General features: G+C 48.2%; 1 long non-coding RNA gene across 1 annotated transcript; it reads right to left on the bottom strand.

Moving 5' to 3' along the window:
• Positions 1-1,192: 1,192 nt before the first annotated feature.
• LOC123163911 (uncharacterized) lies at positions 1,193-1,698 on the bottom strand. Its single transcript, XR_006482076.1, has 3 exons — positions 1,523-1,698; positions 1,365-1,426; positions 1,193-1,298 (listed from the first exon to the last, which is right to left on the bottom strand). It is a non-coding gene; the product is annotated as an uncharacterized lncRNA (long non-coding RNA).
• Positions 1,699-20,899: the final 19,201 nt, after the last annotated feature.

The following is a 20,899-nucleotide window of genomic DNA, read 5'->3' as shown; positions in this document are numbered from 1 at the left end:
AGTAAGGTCTAAATGGCATCTCCCTTTTTTCTAAAAGGCAAAAGATCTTACTGGCCTCGTGACTGAATAAGATCTGTAGATGAAGAAACCATCACATGAAGCTGCTCAATACAACTTAAATGAATTCACTAACTTGAAGTAACAATGAAGAAAGAAGAAAGGATTCATAAAATGCAGATCTCTTCTTTGAACATATTACATGACTCGACATCTTCTTGTAGGAAAGGAAAAAAGCAAAGAAGGATAAAATAAGAAAAAAGCCATGAACAGAGCATCGAGGAATCAGTATAACAATTTCGAAATACAAATAATTTCAATATCTTGCAAAATCACAACAAAAAATTAAGTAGTTATGAACAATTAGAAATACATTATACTGAAGGTTGAGTACAATTTGTCTTTTGGATTGAGCAAATATATAGCTGCAGAAATTTTGCAAAATCAACACATAACAAGAACCTAAGGCTCTCTAGACTCCTTTTCCTTGCTAAATATGCAGGCTTTCCATGGAAAATTTTACAATATATTTGTTCTATGAACAAATGCTTCCTTTCATTCCTTTTTTCGAAGCAGGTAGCATGCCATCAGCAGCCCAGCACCGAACAGCCAGCGCCCAGTCACAACAATCATGCACGCACCAACAAGCCAGCAAAAAACACAACAGGTGCCCGGACACACACACACACATAACTAAGCCACTATGCAAACACACAAGAAGAACTCGTAGCTAGCAAGCGAGCGCTACGGCCACCCGTTAACATGACGGCCACAGAAATATAACCAAGCTCGCTGATTCCCCAACAACATAGCATTCACAATGCAATACAGCACAACCAGGCGAGCTTTGACACAATTACCAAATCACATAGTTCTGGACTTCTAGTAAAGAATGGTCCTAAGAATTGAACAGATGGATTTAAAAATATACTTCCACCTATAAGCAAAATCATGTTAGCAGTGCCTGCATATATTTCATCTGGTATAACAATACATTACTTACACTCAGAGAATTAAAATCCTAGCTTTAGAGCATGAAGCTAACCAACCAGAACAGTATGTATGATGCTACCACCAAGCTAGCCACAACAATCATGCACGCAGTAGCAAGCCAGCAAAAAATACAATGGGTGCCTGGACACACACATCACTAAGCCAGCAAGCACACACACAACAAGAACTCGTAGCAATCAAGCACGGAGGCTAGGAGAACAGCTGGGACCGGAACGGAACTACCTTGCTAGAGACGGGATGCCCAGGAGGAAGCGACTGGAGGCGGCAGCGGCGAATCCAGGCAGCAGCTGCGCAACCACGAGACATGCATTTCATCAGTTGGCAGTGGAAGCATCCATCATATTCATACATACCTGTGTTTCTTTATAAGCACTCCACTTCTCCGCCTCACACCGTTGACCTCCACCTCAATAACCTGGTTAATCAACAACACATGATCCATGGGGTGATGATAAACCTTGTATATATCTGAAAATTGATGGGAGGCGGTGTGGAGTATTAGATCTCTGACCTCTGACGGGCCGATGAGCCAATGGAAGAAGGGGATGGTGAGGGCGGTGTTGAACACCTAGGCCCAACGCCGGAAGGGAGCATCCAGAGGAGCACCTCATGGACGGCCTCCTGCTGCTGCGCGTGCAAGCACCTCGCATCCCGCCTTCTCCTCATCCTCGTCGGCCAGCTCTTCTTCCTTCCGGCGAACTTCTACATCTTGCACGCGAACATCCCATGAACACGTGCTCCAGCGGCTCGTCCCTGTAGTCTGTCTTCTCCACCATTGGTCGAGGCCTAATTTGTGCTAGCAAAAGAAATCGCATCATGAGCAAAAGAACGAACTCGCAACTAACATTTCAAATCGAGATTTATCCATTAGCAATCCCAAAATATATAAATAAAGGGGCTTCTAATTGACCACCTGCGTATTTCGAGTTGTGCCGGAATCCATGGGTAGAGCACCAGCTGCAAGTGTCGTCGACCACCCGCTGAGGCTGCCGTTGGCCGCAAGACCGCAAGAGTCGCCGTCCACCGCACCACGAGGAAGAAGTGGAGTGCAGCCTCCGGTGCAACGCGCCCGAACCCCAGCTTCGTCACAGCTCTCGATCCAAGAGCGGATCGAGCAGCGGCCAACCTCCAGGTCGCGCCCGTCCTCGCGGCGCAGGCCGACGCCGGCCATGCTCTCTCCCTCCCTCTCATCTCACTACAAAAAAAAGACACATCCATGACATTTTGGGCCGAACGAAATTTTTTTCTGTCATACATATGACACTTCTATGACGATAATTGTGACAAAACCCGGTATCATCGTAGATGTGGTGGGCTCCTACTTCTATGACAAAAAATCATGACAAAAAATGGGCTTTTCGTCCTGGGCGGGCCGGAGACGCAGTTGCATGACATTCTTTGGGCCGTCCATGATGGAAAAAACCGTGGTAGAAGTGAGGGCGAGGAAAATTTCGGCGAGTTCCCGGTTACGGTGGGAGGTCAGGGGCCGAGCGATGCGCGTTTCTCTCGTACACGTACGCGCGTGTGTGCGAGGCGTTGGCTCTAACTGAACCCGAGCGAGGCATTGGGCTCTAACTGAACCCGAGCGATTGCACTGCAGGCTACGCATTACTGAACCCGAGCGATCGATCGATGGCTGTTAACTGAACCCGATCGAGCGATTCCTTCGCTACTGCTGCTAACTAAAGCCGATCGATGCTGCCTCTGGGATGAACAGTGAGCGTTGCGGGGGGGTTTGGATGAACAGTGAGCGGTGGCGTTGCCTCTGGATGAACAGGACCCCGTGGTGTGGTGGAGGGCTGGATGAACAGTAGACGGTGGAGGAGTGCCCGTGGAGGGGTGGTTGAACAGGACCCCGTGGTGTGGAGGGCTGGATGAACAGTAGACGGTGGAGGGGTGGTTGAACAGTAGCCGATGAAGTAGCACGCGGTGGAGGCTGGATGAACAGGAGCCCGTGGAGGCTGTAGGAGGTCGATGGTAGCCCATGGAGGCTGGAGGAGGTCGACGGTAGCCCGTGGAGGCTGGCGGAGGTCGACGGTGGAGATGAACAGTATCCCGTGGAGTCCCGTTTTGCGGTACGCCACACCCCTCCCGATGAACAGGACCCCCGTTTCGACCGTAGGAGGTCCGTTTCGTCCGTTTTGGGGTACACCACACCCCTCCCGATGAACAGGACCCCCGTTTCGACCGTAGGAGGTCCGTTTCGTCCGTTTTGCGATACGCCACACCCCTCCCGATCAACAGGACCCCCGTTTTGACCGTAGGAGGTCCGTTTCCTCCATTTTCGGTACGCCACACCCCTTCCGATCAACAGGACCCCCGTTTCGACTGTAGGAGGTCCGTTTCCTCCGTTTTGCGGTACGCCAGACCCCTCCCGATGAACAGGATCCCGTTTCGAACATGGCCGGTCGAACACAAGGCCGTTTCCTCCGTTCTGCGGTACGCCAGGCCTCGTTTCCATCGCCTGTTCCGTCCAAGACCTCCCGATGAACACGACCACGCATTCCGTTCCGACCCAGCCGGTTGGCTCCCACGCGTTCCGTTGCCTCCCGATGAACACGACGCATTCCGTTGCCTCCCCATGAACACGACGACAACGCTGTTTCTCCGTTCTGACCCAGCCATGTCAACGAGCCCTCGCCGTACGTATGCGTGAGTAGACGTTCGAGACCCCACCCGTATGTACACATACGTGGCCATATTTTCTTTCTTGCATCCTAGCCGTTGTACGTACGTGTACATGCTACATGCGCGCCTCTACTACGACACGTGCGCACCTCTACACCCACTAGTATATATGTACGTACACATTCACGACCATAATGACAACGCTACATACGCTTCGACCAGGTGGGTCCCGACTGTCAGGCAGTTCCTTGCGTGCGAAGATGTAGCTGGTGGGTCCCAGCAGTCAGGGGGGCGAATCGTTTTGTTTCTTTTTTGCCCGGACGCACTTCCTTGCGTGCGAAGGTGTAGCTGGTGGGTCCCAGTAGTTAGGGGGGAAATGTTTTTTCGCGAAATATGGTGGCCCGTCCGGTGGGTCCCCGCTGTCAGGTGGAAGAATAATTATTTTGCGCATAATAAGGAGGCACTTCCTTGCTGCGGCCGTGGACCCAGCTGTCAGCGTCTCCATGCACAGTACTCTTCTGATGGAAGTCGGTCCTTGACCACATTGACCACGCCGCGCCGAGAGCACCACGGCGGTGGACGACGGCGAGGCCTACGAAGGGGACGACACGGAGGCAGGGAAGACTCGGCAGTTGTTTCCCACGCGGAGGGGAGTACGACTGTACGAGGGTTTACTGGTTCGTCTGCCGTCGCCGGAGAATAACAGCAGGTGTGGGTGAGTAGAGGGATGGCTAGGCCAGCGATGGGAGTACGGTGGGGCGGTGAGGCCTGTGCGGCAGCACAGCCGGCTGCGGGATGGAGGGAGCAGGCAGTCCCGCCGGCGCTTGTTTGAGCGGCTGGAGCAGGAAGAGCTGAGATTGAAGAAGCACGACGGTCGTTGGATGGACATCCAACAGTCAGTGCTTGTGCGTCGACCTTTTTTTAGGAAAGCCTCAAATCTGTGGAAAACAGCATACAGCCCATCCGCCATTATTTCTAATAATTTACAGCCCATTTGCTAATTCTTAGGGTTTTTTTGGAGCCCATATTCTTTTTGTTAGCATTAAAGCCCATATTGTGGCCACGGTTAAAAAATTATACGAAATTTTGCATATTTCGGTGCGGTCCAAACTATTTTTAATCCCAAAATTTCGACTCACATTCAAACTGATTTAAAAAATAAATGTATATCAATATAAAATCCAACAAATTCTCCACGCATAAAAATTAATGTAATTTAAAATCTTGAAATGAAAAAAAAGATATTTGAAACTAATTGCCGGTTTGATGTGTTTTAAAAATGTACAGCCCATTTCTCATTACTGATGGGCCATTTTCTCGGCCAGCCGAATGAAAGCTCTCCTCGTCTTGAAAGATTTGCAGCCCAACAGGCCTGACAAAGTGACTTACTTGGCAAATCACAAAAAAACTGGGTTGTGGCCGTGGACCCAGCTGTCAGCCTCTCCACGTACAGTACTCTTCCGATGGAAGTCGTTCCTTGACCACATTGACCACGCCGCGCGGAGAGCACCATGGCGGTGGACGACGGCGAGGCCTAGAAAGGGGACGACGCAGAGCCGGGGAAGACGGGGCAGTGGAAGCCCGCGCGGAGAGGAGTACGAGGGTTCACTGGTTCGGCTGCGGCGTGAGGCTGGCGTCGCCGCATGGCCTGGCCAGCGGTGGAAATAGTAGGGGGCGGTGAGGCCTCTGTGGCAGCACAGCCGGCCACGGGAGGCAGGAGATGCGGCACGACCGGCGCTGCTTTGGGCGGCTGGAGCAAGAAGACCAGAGGTTGAAGAAGCACTACAGCCGTTGGATGGACATCGTACGGTCACTGGAGCTAGAATCGTTCATATTGACTAAGTTGACAAAGCCCTTCGTCCCCGTCAACTTAGTAGGCCCACAAGTCAGCCTCCCACCAAGGTGGGTCCCACCTAGCAGGGGGAGTATTCATTTTTTTGTGCGTAATAAGGAGGCACTTCTGGTGGGTCCGAGCTGACAGCGGGGGGAACGTTTTTTCGCGAAATACGGTGGCCCGTCTGGTGGGTCCCAGCAGTCAGGGGGAAACGTTTTTTCGTGAAATAAGGTGGCCCGTCCGGTGGGTCCCCGCTATCAGGTGGAGGAATAATTATTTTGCGCGTAATAAGGAGGCACTTCCTTGCGGCCGCCGTGGACCCAGCTGTCAGCCTCTCCATGTACAGTACTCTTCCGATGGAAGTCGGTCGTTGACCATGTTGACCACGCCGCGCCGAGAGCACTAGGGCGGTGGACGACGGCGAGGCCTAGGAAGGGGACGACGCGGAGCCGGGGAAGACACAGCAGTGGAAGCTCGCGCGGAGAGGAGTACGAGGGTTCACTGGTTCGGCTGCGGTGTGAGGCTGCCGTCGCCGCAGAATAACAGGGGGTGTGGGTGAGTGGAGGGATGGCCTAACCAGCGGTGGGAGTAGTATGGGGGCGGTGAGGCCTCCGCGGCAGCACAGCCGGCCACGAGAGGCAGGAGCAGGCGGCATGACCGGCGCTGCTTTGGGCGGCTGGACCAAGAAGACCAGAGGTTGAAGAAGCACTACAACCGTTGGATGGACATCGTACGGTCACTGAAGCTAGAATCGTTTATATTGACTAAGTTGACAAAGCCCTTGGTACGCTCCAACTTAGTAGGCCCACAGGTCAGCCTCCGAAACGGTACGCCCGAGATGTCAGGGGGAGGAATCATTTTTTGGGCGGCTAAAGCTAAGAATATCCGAGATTGAAGAAGAAGCACGACATCTGTTGGATAGACATCCAACGGCCACTGTTGCGAGAACCGTGTGTTGACTATAATAAGTTGACAAAGCCTTGCATACGCGTCAACTTATTTTTTTTGGGGACGTGTCACTTAGTAGGCCCACAAGTGTGTGGCAGAGAACTTATAGCCCATTTGCGTTTTGTAAGAATGTACAACCCATTTTTGAATTCTAATGGAATTTACAACGGCCCATTTACAGTTTGTTAAAAGTACAGCCCATTTTCTAGCTAGGACAACGATTAATAATTTCAACCAATCATTGAAGACAGAATTCAATAAAATTTCACACATTTTGATGGGATCCGAAATTTCTAGTCAGATTAAATATAAATTTGTATTACGTAAAAATCCAACGAAACATTGCGCGCGCAACAATGAAAATTTAAATTTTTCAAAATCCATAAATAATATTTTATAAACTAATTTAGTGTTTGGTGCATTTTTTTATAGTTACTGCCCAGTTTTTATAATTATATCCCATTTATTATTTTTTAAACCCATTTTCCTGTTAAGCCTAATGCATCCCTCCTAGGAAAGATTTGTAGCCCAGCGGGGTGGAGAATAACAAGTTGACCTTGCCTGGGTATTCCTCAAAAAGACATATAGCTGGGCTAGTCATTTTCATCTTGAAAAAATTAGTATCTGGGCTGGATATCTGGCCTGGGCTAGACGGGCCACAGCCCACCCAGTTAATACCCTGCTCTCCTCTGAATAACAACGAAATCATCGCCAAGAAAATCTCTGCAGTGCTCACGCCCCAAAAACACAAATACTGCTCGAGCTGCTTGGTCCCAGCTGTCGGCCGCACCTTGTGCAATTCTCTCGTTTATATTGACTACATAGGTTGACAATGGTGTGGGACCGTGATGTCAGGAAACCAGAAGAAAGCAAAAAATATATAGTTGTACATAATAAGGAGGCACTTGCGTACGTACGGCTATGACCCTACTGGGTCCCTAGTGTCATCCAGTCAAAATAAAGTCATCTCCTGAATCCTCATGTTCGTTGACGATGTTAACAATGCTCGGCGCCACGGCGAGCGCAACAACTCGAAGGACAACGGAGAGGGCCTCGCGGGCCCTACGGATGGTCTGATACAGTGCCCGCTGCTCATTCAAGAAGCCAGGATCATCGGACACCTATGAGCACCTTCGAGAAACTGAGACGGCATGAAACGGTAAGGCTGCGCTTGGGAGCTCTGGTTTATTTCAAACCTGTATTAACATACAAGTGTAATTTACTCGTCATCGGAAACAACACGTAAAATACAGGTGTAATGAAACCGAGGGCCCGAGGTCTGTAAGTAAAACCGGCGGGTTACGCGTGTAATTTGAGAGACCAGTGTATATTTTACGAGCACTGCTATATGGACGACATTACCAGACGATACATGCACGACGTGCATATCATGCCATCCATGGGCAAGGCTGAAACAACAGCTAACGGCTGGATTAGCAATCGTTCGAGTGTCGTTCAGCATTTTTATCGTGTGTGAAGTACTTCCGATATTTTACTAGTCGAAATCGACCAACCAAGCGCCTTCGCCCGAGACCATCTGGTTGGAAAACGATGATCCAATCACGGCCTAATATCATGAGTTGGTCGGAAGATCATATGGTTTCACGTCTAACCTACCCGACTTGTCGTATAGGCTATGAATGAAACATCAGACGATGAACTTCTTAAGCACAGAAACAACAGAAGAGGATGATCTTCTTAACAAGCAAATCACTGGCATTAGATTGACATGCAAAACAATACAAAGCATTATTCTCAGGAGGCACGGTTAACAGCTCGTGATGCCGCATGCCACAACATTCCAAGCTGAACTTTGCAATCAAACACAAGGCCTGGCATTACATCGACAATATTCAGAACAAACTCTTAACACAGGAATATCTCAGCAGAGTAACTATTTACTTCTAAACTGAACACAGGAATAGGAAAAAACACTCGACGCTGCTCACAGCAAGGGCGTCTCACTCAAAAATATCAAATGCATGTCTTCTGGCTAACATCAATGAGCAAATTTTGACAAGGTTTTCCAATTCCAATATATTAAACTAACGTCTTCTTGCTAACATCAATGATTAAACTTTGACAAGCTTTTCCCATTCAAAATATGTAATGCCTATGATCGTGGAGTCCTGCCGTAGCTTCTTGTACTTGTTTGGGCACTTTTTGCCCAGGGCACTCCACGTGTTGTTAAATTGCCAATGGTCTCTGCACACTAGTCATGTCACCGGTGTCTAATAATACTCTGTAAAGCTTCTCAGTCATTCCTTCTGTAATGTAGCACAAACAGTGACTGCTTCTTTCTGCAAACTGGAATGACCAACTGGACCCAGTAATGCAGCAGTTTGCCTTGGACACATTGGCTCCTTTTGTGCAGTTCAACTAAAATCGAAGTCGGAATAAAACCGAGCTTTAATTTTGATATCCCTGTAAGCAACAATATGTATAAGGGAAACAATTACTGAGAAATAACGGTTGATGACTTGTACTCCCAGAAGAAAAGCATCTACTGATCTACTTTATCTTAATGGGAAACAAAGCAGGAGAGTAGCAATTCTCCATGAGTGTGATTCATTCATATTGACTGAGACATTATCTTAACAATGCCTTGTTTCAACATGTATAAAGAACGACAAAGCAGAAAAGTACCATTCCTAAAACAATGCAACTGATTCATTTTAACAGAGACATTATCTTAACAATACCTTGGTTAAACATGTAGAAAGAACTACAAAGCAGGATAGTACCATTCCTAACAAGTGTTGCAGTTTTGAACTAAGATTCAGTAGTTAATTAATTCTGAGAGTGGCATTGCTTAATTTTACCAGCGGCATTAGATTAATGAAAAGCATAAACAGTTCCAGGGGAGAGTGGGCGCAACAACAGTATGTGCTTCCATCTACTTATAAAGGGGGTGATGTAGAGTTTGTTGTAACAAAGCAACAAGCATCATGTCTGGGTTGGTCCCATTTTTGTTCACTACTTAATGGGAAAAGACAGCAATACAATAGCTTCAATTCAACATTTATTTAAAACAGTACCAATACAAGTAGCACAACATCTCAAAGTACACTGCACAATCATGTGGATGAAGGCCTGTACTGACCTTTCATGAGACGGACAAAGATAAAATACGAATCTCGATCTCCTTTTGTGCAGTTCCACCAAAATTAAGCAAAGTCACTGGTGTTACATTCAAGTTGAACTGCACAAAACACTCTTAAAACATAAGTGTTTCGAGTAGCGAAGCAAAATGTCGCAATAGCAACAAGTTGAATCGATAGCCCTGTTTTAACAGAGGCAAAAAAAGGAAACAATTACTTGCCGATAAAGGAGGATGAAACAAACGGTGACAGAAAGAAGCATCTAACTTATCTTGGATGGAAAACAAAGTAGGACAGTAGCATTTCTAAAACGGTTGCATTGATTCATTTTAACAGAGACATTCTCTTGAAACAACATTCATTAAAAAATGTAATTTACTTTTAACAGTGGCATTGCTTCAATTTTCCGGCAGCATTCTTAGATTAACAACAGCAAAATAGTTGTATGGGACATGCCAGCACCATGTGCGTCCACACGTATAAATGGGTGATGCAGAGTATGTAGCCAAGCAGCATATATGCGCTGGTCCCATATTTGTTCTCTTTGAACCTTCTTCCTATGTGAGGGCAGCAAATCTAGTCCTGCACAAACTACCCGACCACCCAGTTTCTTTCCCTTTTCAACAAAGAGATCGGTTCCTTACAGATGTGTGTGCTGGGTTACCCCCTTTTTCCCTTTTCGACCTACAAAGCGGCTGGATAGCCAATCTATACTACTTTCCGCCCCTCCTTTCCTCATTGAAACACGTCCTAGATTCTTGCTCCAGCCCACCGCACCCTTCTTTCCTCTTTGAACCAAGACCTAGATTCGACTACAGATCGAAAAAGATCCACATGCAGCTAGAGCAACGACGGTTTCAAAGAAACTTATACCTTAGGGTCGTTGGGATGTGGCAAGGCGTGCGGCGGGAGGCCGGATCTACCCACACTACATACAGCAGTGAGGAAGAAGGGGTCGGTGGCCCTCCCGCACAGGCGCTGGGTGAAAGAGAACAGCACAGCCGGCAGTGGATTGCCTCCCTCGCCGAAGGCGATAGAGTGAACGCTGCACGTCCTCCCCTTCCCGGTGCGATGGGATACGGGCGCCTCCTTCACCAGCTGTGAGGGGGAGAGAGAGACAAGAGGCCAACGTAGTCTTGTTTAGATCTGGTGAAGAGAGGGTGAGAGACTGTGAATATAGCAAACCCTAGCAAATGAACGCTGAGCCTCCAGCGTGTAACATATATGGAGAGGGTGAGAGAGCGAGACGCGAGAAACTCTATCAAACAAGAGGGTATAATGGAGTAAAAAAAATCTCTCCATAGCAGTGGTTTTAAATAGAATACGCGCGTTCCCGGAAAGAAGAAATGAAAACTGGCGGACAATTTTTTAAGGGTCTGTCTAGGACACATTTAGATGTGACATAGTTATGTCACATCTAAGTTGATGTCCACTCTGTTTGTGGTCTATTTTTTTCCTAGTTTTTTTTTGTTTCTTGTTGCTACATTATATACTTGTGGGAGCTTAGATGTGATATCCTTAAATAACATCTAGATGTGAATTAGACAAACTGATTTTCTAACGTACCAAGAAAGAAAACTCGATCAAAAACACGCCCCCGCTTCCAGGTCGCGGGAGTCGTTGCGCACACACACATAGACATAGACATGCATATCCGTGTTTACGTAAAATTCCATTTCCATCTCCATCTCCAATCATATTTGTCCAACTGGCACATTATTTACGTTGTTAATTATATACGCAGCAATATTAACGTACAGCATCTCTTGTTTGCGCACGTCTGCACCGCTGCCACGGTCGGTCCTGACCAACCCGAACCCTCTTCACCACCCGCGCGTGCTTCCCGCCCGAAACGGTCAGTGCCGCATTCATGCCTGGCCAGAGCGGACGCGACCTCTCACTGGCGCCGGCATTGAAGCGGTGCGCCGACCGAGAGAGTGTCGCCCGCGCCGCTTCTGGGTGCACGTGGCTGCTCCGCGTTCAAAGGTCGCAATAGCCGGCTACAACATGCATGTAAAAATTTCTTGGGAGTCTGTGCTACAGCTAGCTGTCCTCCCCCAACTCGCCAATCTCTTCCAGTAGTGCTAGTACTCCATGGCGCGATCCATCGACAAGCAGGCGGGAAAGTTATCGTATACTCGGTTTGCGGTGAGTGGCATGCCGAGCGACCATGTGGGGTCGAGCCGTGGAGGAGGGTGAGACACGAACACGACAGACGTGATTTAAACGTTGGTTTTGCTCGATGGCGCGATCCAACGAAACAAAACGTTGGTTTCTCTCCGTTTCCATTTTTTCTCCGGAAAAACGGAAACTTTCCACTCCATTTTCATTCCTATTCCAAGGTTGCCCCGTTACAACATTCCATCAAATACAAAGGAAAACTAACACGCATGCTGATGCATCTCAATGATTCACAGATCATAGCCAATATTTACTTCACAACTAAAGAAAAAAGTTGTGAGAGCGTGTACGAAAGAAAAACTACTGATGGGGTCACTACGACTTAAACCCTAAACCCTAAACATGATTTAATTTCCTGGCCAGGTAGAACCTGTCGAAGGAAAGACGGCTGGCACCCTCGGATCATACGATGCTTTTGTGCAGTTCCACTAAAATCGACCTGAGCATCCCTGATGGCAAAGATATTGAAGAAGTGTGATTAGAATAATAGTACTGGCACTAGTTCATGAGACATAAACTCATCACAAGTAGAAGCCGGTAGAAGTAGAGAAAGATCGACATGGAGATGGAGCTACGGCAGTGGAGCAAGCCGGCTCCAAAAGGAAGATGGACTACCTGGGACGTCGGGTTGTAGCTAGAAGGGCGGTTGGGACGCGGCATCGGCCCATACCGCGGTGACCCCCGATTGGGACGCACCGACTGTGGGTTTTCTCCCTCGCCGATGTCGACCGCGTCTACGCAGAACATTGTTCCCTTCCCCCAGCTGCGGGATCAGGCCCGTCGTTCTATGCTTGTGAAGAGAGCAACCTAAGCAAGCAGGCTTGTAGCTTAGGCTCCTGCTAGTGTATATATAGTGGTTTTCTTTTTCTCTCCATATCAACCATTTTATATTGTGTACGTGTCATTCAAGAGTGAAATGATGGTTGCTTCTTCCGACTAACTTACTGTGTGATTTGACTGCTCCTTAGTGGCCCCTACACGTACTCCCCCTACGTGTATGCAACAGTCACACGTACACATGGACGCAAAAACGCGTGCGACGCCCTAATGCATGCATGTCCGAGCACACGACGGAACACACACGGTCACGCTCAAGTGCTCAACCTACTCGTGCATGCACACACATACTCAGTCAGGGTGAGCTAGTGACCGTATAAACACCGGAAAATATATATATTGAGCGCAATGAGCGTATTATGAAGTCCACTGACCGTATTTTTACAAATATACAGTGACAGATAGTGTATTTATCTCGTTTGAAATTAAGCCATATTAACCGGAGAGGAGGCAGTATGGACTAGCATTACTTTGTTGTGTCCCGTCAACTTGCCGAACGAGGAGAAGGTTGCAGGACGGGAGAAGCTTGCGTGCGGTGGCTCGCAGGACAAGGAGAAACTTTTGACTAATGCAAGCTCTCCCTCGCTCAGGCGGTGGACGTGCAACAGTTAATTCGGTGTCAGATTGCCAGAAGCATACACTATACTACTAGTGCTATTATTGTTCGACTTCCCGAATAGGCGAACAGCCAAGCGCAAAGTTTACTAGTACTACTACTATAGTCTATAAAGGTACGTACTATACTAGTACTAGGAACTGGATGGAGGAGCGTCTGCACTCTTATTATAATTTTAAAATGTGATAAAGCAATCTTCAACACATTTGGTTCTCTTGAGGGTTCTCGCATGTGATAATGGAAGTTGATTGCATGGAACACTCGCCACAATTCTCGCTTAATTCTGGCTCATATCCTGTTACAAATAGTAGCGCTCGGTAATATTTCCTCTTTTTTTGTTATTCAGCATGTAAACAGGTCAGCAAACCTTGCGGCGCATCTTCGTGCGAACCGTGCTTGCTGCACTTTGAATGTGGCCGAGAGCTGGCTTGATGAAACACCTCGCTTCCTACTTCTTTTTTGCGGGGTACCTCGCTTCCTAGTGACCAGTGTCTTGGCTGATCGTCCTAAGAATGCTTATATATGAATAAAGCTCTCTCATTTACCCGCAAAAAAGATTAAGCCATATTAACCGGAAAGGAGGGAGTATGGACTAGCACTACTTTTTGGTGTGTCCCGTCAACTCGCAGAACGAGGAGAAGCTTGCAGGACAAGGTGAAGCTCGCTTACGCCTTTTGACTAATGCAACCTACCCTCGGTGGACATGCATCAGTCCATTCGGTGTCAGATTGTCAGAGGCATACACTGTAGTACCCAACATGCGGAGTACCATCATTGTTCGACTTCACGAAGAGGCGAAGAGCCAAGCGCAGTAGTACGAGTAGTACTACTACTAGAACCGCATGGTGGAGCGTCTGTACTCTTATTTTTTTATCTCTGATAAAGTACACGTTTATTCCGGAGAAGGGCGGAAAACGGCAGCCCAACATGTAATGAATGATATCGATCAACCAACCATGCTCGAATATATCTTGGCCTCCGTGCGAGCCCGTCTGTGTGTTCTCGCTCCTCGTCTCTCTCAAGGAACGGCGGGTTGGCTCTTTGCCGTCAATTGAGATCGGTTTGCTCACACTCCTGTCCCACATGTCAGTGATATGCCAAGAGGAGGTGCGTTGACCGACTGGCCATACGCGTACTTGGTTTTGCACCTTCATACTACTCCTCCCTCCGTCACAGTTTACAGGGCGCGCTTCATTATGATGCATTTCTCTCAATGCATTTCCACCACCAGAGAGACTTTAGACGCGTTTGGTTTAATGCTCAATTAATTAGGGCGTGGTAACCGCAATCAAGTCCACAATTTTCTCTCCATGTACTGTACTACTACGGAGTGGAGTAAGTGCATGCATGTGTGTACCCGGGGTGGAAGCACTGCATGCATGTGTGTACGCATTATTCCCTCTAGTAATAGACGCCGTGCTATAACTACCAATGCTATTTTTCAGGCCGATCGCTAGTCGCCTTGGTCCCACAGATTTTTTTTCTTTTTTCTGAAGCGCGCTGTATAAACAGTGACGGATGGAGTAGTATGAGCGGATTCAAAGAAGAGCGTATTGATGGTTGCTTCTTCAGAGCAACTTACAGTGGGAAAGGTGGGGCTTATGATTTGACTGCTCATTACTCACTATTAATGTGGCGCAACGACCGGGCTGAGTCTCCCATGCGGTTGTGCACTACCCCCTCGGTTCTTAAATATACTCCGGAGTATTTGTCTTTCTAGAGATTTCAACGAGTGACTACTCAAATATTTGTCTTTTTAGAGATTTCAAATGGACTGGCACATACGGATGTATATAGACATATTTTAGAGTGTAGATTCACTCATTTTGCTCCGTATGTAGTCACTTGTTGAAATCTCTAGAAAGACGAATAGAATATTTAGGAACGGAGGGAGTACACATACGAAGCAAAATGAGTGAATCTACACTCTAAAATATGCCCGTTTGAAATTTGTAAAAAGAAAAATATTTAGGAACGAAGGAGTATAATTTTGTGCATGGCACATGGACCCGGATGATGAAGAGGCTTCTGGCAATGCTATCAAGCTTCCATCATTTGTTTACATAATTGACGTACTATACAAATAATTTTCCAGCGACATGAAATTGTACAATGGTGTGAGCTTTCAGCTTTTGTTTCGCGTGTCTTGCCATCGATGCTCTTTCGGAAACAATAAAAACTAACTTCCTTGCTAATGCATGTCAATTATTAGCAGATCAGAGCTAATAATTACATCACAACTGAAGACAGAGTTGTGAGAAGGTGTTAAATTAAAATTGATCCATGCTTTCATTGGCAGCAACGTCCCCCCAGCTCTGTCTAAATCAACAAGGCATGTTGGGAAAAAAAGTAGCTGTCTGGAGCATGCAACATTCCGATCATTTTGTGCAGTTCCACTAAAATAGAGCTGAGCGTCCCTGTTCCAAAGATATTAAGTGTGATTACGATAATAGAGGACTGCTGATGAAACAATAAACACACAAATAGAAGCCGGTCACCTTTGCAGTCTCTCTTAAGACTAACTAGTTGGAGAAGATTAGGCTCGGAGTTGGATGAGGAGGATAGAGCAAAACCAATCTCCCTTTGTGCAGTCGCACTGAAATGTAGAGACGTTGCCCGTGTGACATTTTAGTACAACTGCACAAAACACTCTTAAGAAAAAAGTGATTTGTGCAGTTCACCAAAAGGTCGCAATAGCAACGAGTAGAAAGGAAACAATTACTGGCCAATAACAGTTGATGACACATGCGACGACAAAAAAGAAGCATATTCCTTGTCCTAAGGGAAGATAACAACACGGTTGTGTTTGTCTAAAACGGTGTGAGGACGAGAATGCAATATGGAAAGTACGCCGGACGAGCTACGTTTTGGGCAAAGAACTATGGAAGATCCACATGCAGCGACGTGGGAAGACGGGCAGTGGAGCAAGGCTGGAGGGGATACCTGGAGGTCGTCGGGATGTAACTAGGTGAGCGGCGGCGGGCGGAATCTGCGAGCAGGTGGCGTAGGCCCTGCCGCGCCGGAGCTTGGTCAGAGAGAACGGCGTGTACCGCAGATCGGGACGTGCTGCCTCGGCGCCGTCAAACGGAGAAACGATGCACTTCCTCCTTTTCCCCCGGCGGACGGGATGCGGCCGGATCAGTGACCAACGGTGAGAGAGAGAGAGGCCACCGCACTCCCTTTCCCCCGGCGGACGGGATGCGGCCGGATCAGTGACCAACGGTGAGAGAGAGAGAGGCCACCGCAGCCTTGTGTGAGATACTATGAAGAGCGACAAACCAGGCAGGCAGGCTCCATTGTATATAGTGAGCGGACTACCTTTTTCTCCATAAAAATCATTTTATATTCTGTGTACGTGCCATTGAGCACTATAACTTTATTTAAAAATAACGCGGCAACGCGTCAAGTCGAACTTTGTTTCGTGCACGCATGGTACACGACCTCCCTAGGTAAACAACCGCTACAGGAGTTCAAATTAGCACGTGGGCTGCCATTTCATAAAGAAATGAGCTCCACCGTGTACCCGCGCGGGTGTGGCTGGGCGCAAAGCGTGAGTACGTGCACGGTGCACCTCTACGTGGGGTTGTGTGAGAGAGATACAAACCTAGAGAGATATAGTGTGTGGGTTCTTGAGAGTTTTTGGGGGGGTCAATCAAAAAATGTAACATATGCAATGTGTGTGAAATAGAGTCCTGGATATAACACATATATATAGAGGGGGCGATCCACGAGAAGAGAGTGGAGGTATCATCGGCTTGAGGTGTCCATAGAATCGAAGAGAGGGATGATGTGTGTGTGTGTGTGCGCGCGCTATCGATAAAGAGTGCCATCGAATTTGTGTGTGCCCACGTCAAAGATATAGAGTGGCTGGCCTACTGGAACGTGAGATGGGACATGTGCAGTTTGTCTCTGTGGCATGGATACCTACCTGCAGCGCTCGACTATCGGTGTGTGGTGGGGGAAGAGGGAGGCCCAATTAACTATAGAGGTACAATGGCTGGTATATGTGTGGAGGAGGAGAGAGGCCTACCTCATGTATTAAGGAGATCGATCTGCCTCATGTATTAAGGGAGATCGATCGGCATCCATGCATATGTGCAGGAGAGGAATAAGGTTGGGAGAGAGACAGAGCTAGAGTGTTGGAGGGGGTGGTAGTGGAGTTGCTTCTAACAAATGGTGGGATAGGCTTGCTAGACAAACGGAGGGCACGCCCGCAATATCAATAAGAGAGGAGATGGCTGCTTGTTGTCTGTGCACGTGCGTGTGAGAGACGGGTCAGGAGGCATGCACGAATGATGAGGGGGGACGATGTGGCTGTGGTAAGCAGACGTAACTACATAGGAAGATCAATCGCCCTTTGTTAGAGAAAGGAGAGACATAACTTGTGAGGTACGTCGATCGATGGGGGGTAGTTAAAGTCGATCTAGGTATATGTTGGGAGATCGATCGGTATACATGCATGTGTGTGTTAGAAGCAAATGAGGCACGAGGAGAAGGATAGAGAGAGAGGGATGCATGTAGGAGGTGGTACGAGAGGCATACTATATCGAGGGGGAGGAGTGTGCGAGTACGAGAACGATGAAAAGAGTGGTGGGAGTGAGGCATGGACGGTGACAAGAGAAGAGGGGAAGCTTGTGTTTGTGCTAGGCACACCTGGCTAGAGAGGCATATCGATCGATGTGTGCCGTAAAGAAGGAGCTGGGGGCCTACACACACCGTGGGTGAACGACCTAAAGTGAAAAGACGAATTTGCGCGATGGAGCTAGAGAATGCTGAGGGAGGGTGAGAGGGATGCGGGCGTGTGCATGCACAAGAGAAAGTTAGCGCTAGCTACAAAGATAAGAGGGTTGTGTGGGTGTAAAAGACGAATAGAGATCATATATACTTCATTATAAAAAGCGAATTCGGATATTTGAAGAATTTATCATAGTGTTTCAAACCGACGCATGTGTGAATATATATAACGGTGATACACATGGTGTGGTTATGAACATGTTATACTACATTTAATATATTTTATCTCTACTCTTATAAAAAACGGAGTTGTTGATGATGGTGTGCCTGCCATCCTGCATTATAGGCCGTCCGATTTATATCTGGCGGATAGCAAGGAAACTATGATGGTTGAAGTTGGCAACAATCATGATTGTAGATTCTTATTGAAATAGAGAAACGAATTCAAATTTAGTTCGAATTGCAGCGGTAGTATAGACATTTGGAATGCACTAAAATGTTGGTATGAGTAGGTTACATGCATTATACAGCAAGCGAAAAAATTTAATCGGACATAACATGGATTCATACTCCCTCCTTCCATCTATATAGGGCGTAATGAGATTTTTAAGACCGCCTTTGACTATTGACAAGATTAATAGTACATGACATGCACAATGTGAAAATTATATCATTGAAAGAACCTTTCACAGACGAATTTAACGGTGTGCTTTGTGTAAGTTGCATGTCATATATCATTGCTCTAATATTTGGTCAAAGTTAGCATCGAAAAACGCATTAGGCCCTATATAGATGGAAGGAGGGAGTAGCTTTGAATAGCATTTGTATAGTAAAACGGGGCAAGACTCTCTCTTTGTGTGGTGTGAATAGTTTTATTTTTTCATTTTATTTTTGGTTGAGGGAAGTGCGAATTGATTTGGTACGTACAAGTACAATATTACTACATGTTAGGCTTGTCCCTAAAATTCAACCCGCGTCTTGTTATATCCCGAAAATTCAGATATCGTGCTCCCAAAACTGGCGCCTTCACAACCCGCGCCTTGCTATCCCGAAATTACAACGCGCGCGAAAACTCCCTCCAGCTGCCAAATCCCGACACGCGAAATCCCCCTTCTAACCCTGAGCCGAAAGGGCCGCTCGTTCAAATCGGTGGGGCGTACTTTTGTAACACACCCTACATTTTGGACAAGCGCGTCCCTAAGTCATGCTTCACCCCCGCCCATCGCCCCCTTTTCGCCATTCGAAATCCCAGGCCGCCATAACCTCTCCGCTCCAGCCGCGAAACCCCACCCTCCTCCGTCCGCCACGTCACCGCTGCCCAGCCGGAGCCTCTTCCCCGACGACGTCGTCCACCGCAACAGCTCGACGTCCCTCGTCCACCTCCCCGGATGAGGATCCGTCGTCCATCTCGCCGTCCCGCCGGTTCAGCCGCCCCGTCCTCCACCTCCAAGGAGCTGCTCCGACGATCGCCTCGTCTATCGCGGCTGCTCCATCCCCACAGCGCCGCCTTAACCTGCTCCACCGGAACCGCAGCATCCTCACCGACTCCTCGGACGAAGCCGAGGCCTACTCGGCGCCACCAAAGAGGTTGTACACTCATCGCATCACACCTTCTCCTTAACTCGACCTCCCGGCGCCGACGGTGCTCCATCCCGCACCCCCATGGAGCGGCTACCTTGAAGCCGGCGCCGCGGGCGACATCTCCACGGCGGCTCTCCCCCAGTGCGAGGCCCCTTCGGCGGCGGCGTCCATACCAGTCGGATCTGCTGATGCTGCTCCGGCTCTCGCTCGCTCACTCGCGCTGCTGCTGCTGCTGCTCCGGCGCTCGCTCGATCGCGCGCTTGCCCAGCTACTGCTACTGCTCTCCCCCTCGCTCGTGATGCTGCTCTGCTCCGATTAAGCCACACTTCAGTCGACTGAATCGACTTTTGTGTCAGTCGATTTTCAGGGGTTGGGGGGCTCGCCGGAGTTAAGGAAGAACCACCCGCAGCGGGGACGGGGGCTCGCCGGAGAGGTACCCCACTATCTATCTTAGGGTTCAGGGTGGGGGCGGGGGGCCTAGAGGGCTGGCCGGGGCGGCAGGTGGCGAGTTGTTTCGGGGCGGCGAGGCGGCGCTGGGGCCGGCGGTTCGGCCGGTGGTGGCTGGCGGCTCAGGGGGTGCAGGTTGAAGATGAACCGCAGGCCCTCCCTAAACTACATGTTAAGTGCCTCTCTGCTACCATTGCGTTCAGTTTAGACAGTAGCATTCAGATTCCACAGTAAATTTCAGTTTCGACAGTTAAGTTCAGAGTCAACAGTTTTTACCTCATCTGTTGTAGTCAGGTGGTTTTTGGTGATGTTAATTTTACATCCATTTTACATCATCTATTGGAGATGCTATTAGAATCCCACTTGAGATTGACGATGTCTGTCTTGTGCTGCTTCAGCCTTGACGTCTTACGGCTCACCGGAGCTGCTCCAACGACAGAACGATCCATCACAACAGAGCAGTGCCCTGGACGCCGTCTACAGATTCCTCAGATCTTCCTCCACACCTCCGACAGCCACCTCTGCCTCAACTGCTTCAGCGACCAACCCAATGATGCTGAGGTCGACACGGCTACGGCAAAGAGGTTGTACACTTGTTGCATCACTTATTACTATACATTCACGTCGATCCATTAGGGCTATTTTGGTTCAACGGAAAAACGTCGATCCACTGGTTGTTACCATCACTCTAAATTTCTGCATGCTCTCCTTACATAATCTCACCATATTTTTTTCGTATGCATGTCAGATATTGTACACAGTCATGCTGAACATGTAGAGAAAAAGAGAAGAGTTTTGCGCGGCAATACAATGTCATGCAGACATCGCTCCATGGTGGGTTCAATGGCAAACCCTCCCCACCCCTCTCCAGATTGTAATCCAGAGGAAGATATCTGTTCTGAGGCGGATTCAGACGCCGCTGACCACTCCTATTTACCCCCCAAGGTGTTTGCTCTACCTTGGCATGATGATGTTAGTCAT

The sequence above is a fragment of the Triticum aestivum genome, chromosome 7D, assembly GCF_018294505.1.
Source record: "Triticum aestivum cultivar Chinese Spring chromosome 7D, IWGSC CS RefSeq v2.1, whole genome shotgun sequence".
Taxonomy (NCBI): domain Eukaryota; kingdom Viridiplantae; phylum Streptophyta; class Magnoliopsida; order Poales; family Poaceae; genus Triticum; species Triticum aestivum.
Note: the sequence above shows the minus strand (reverse complement) of the source record. Positions and strands in the feature narration are given on the sequence as shown.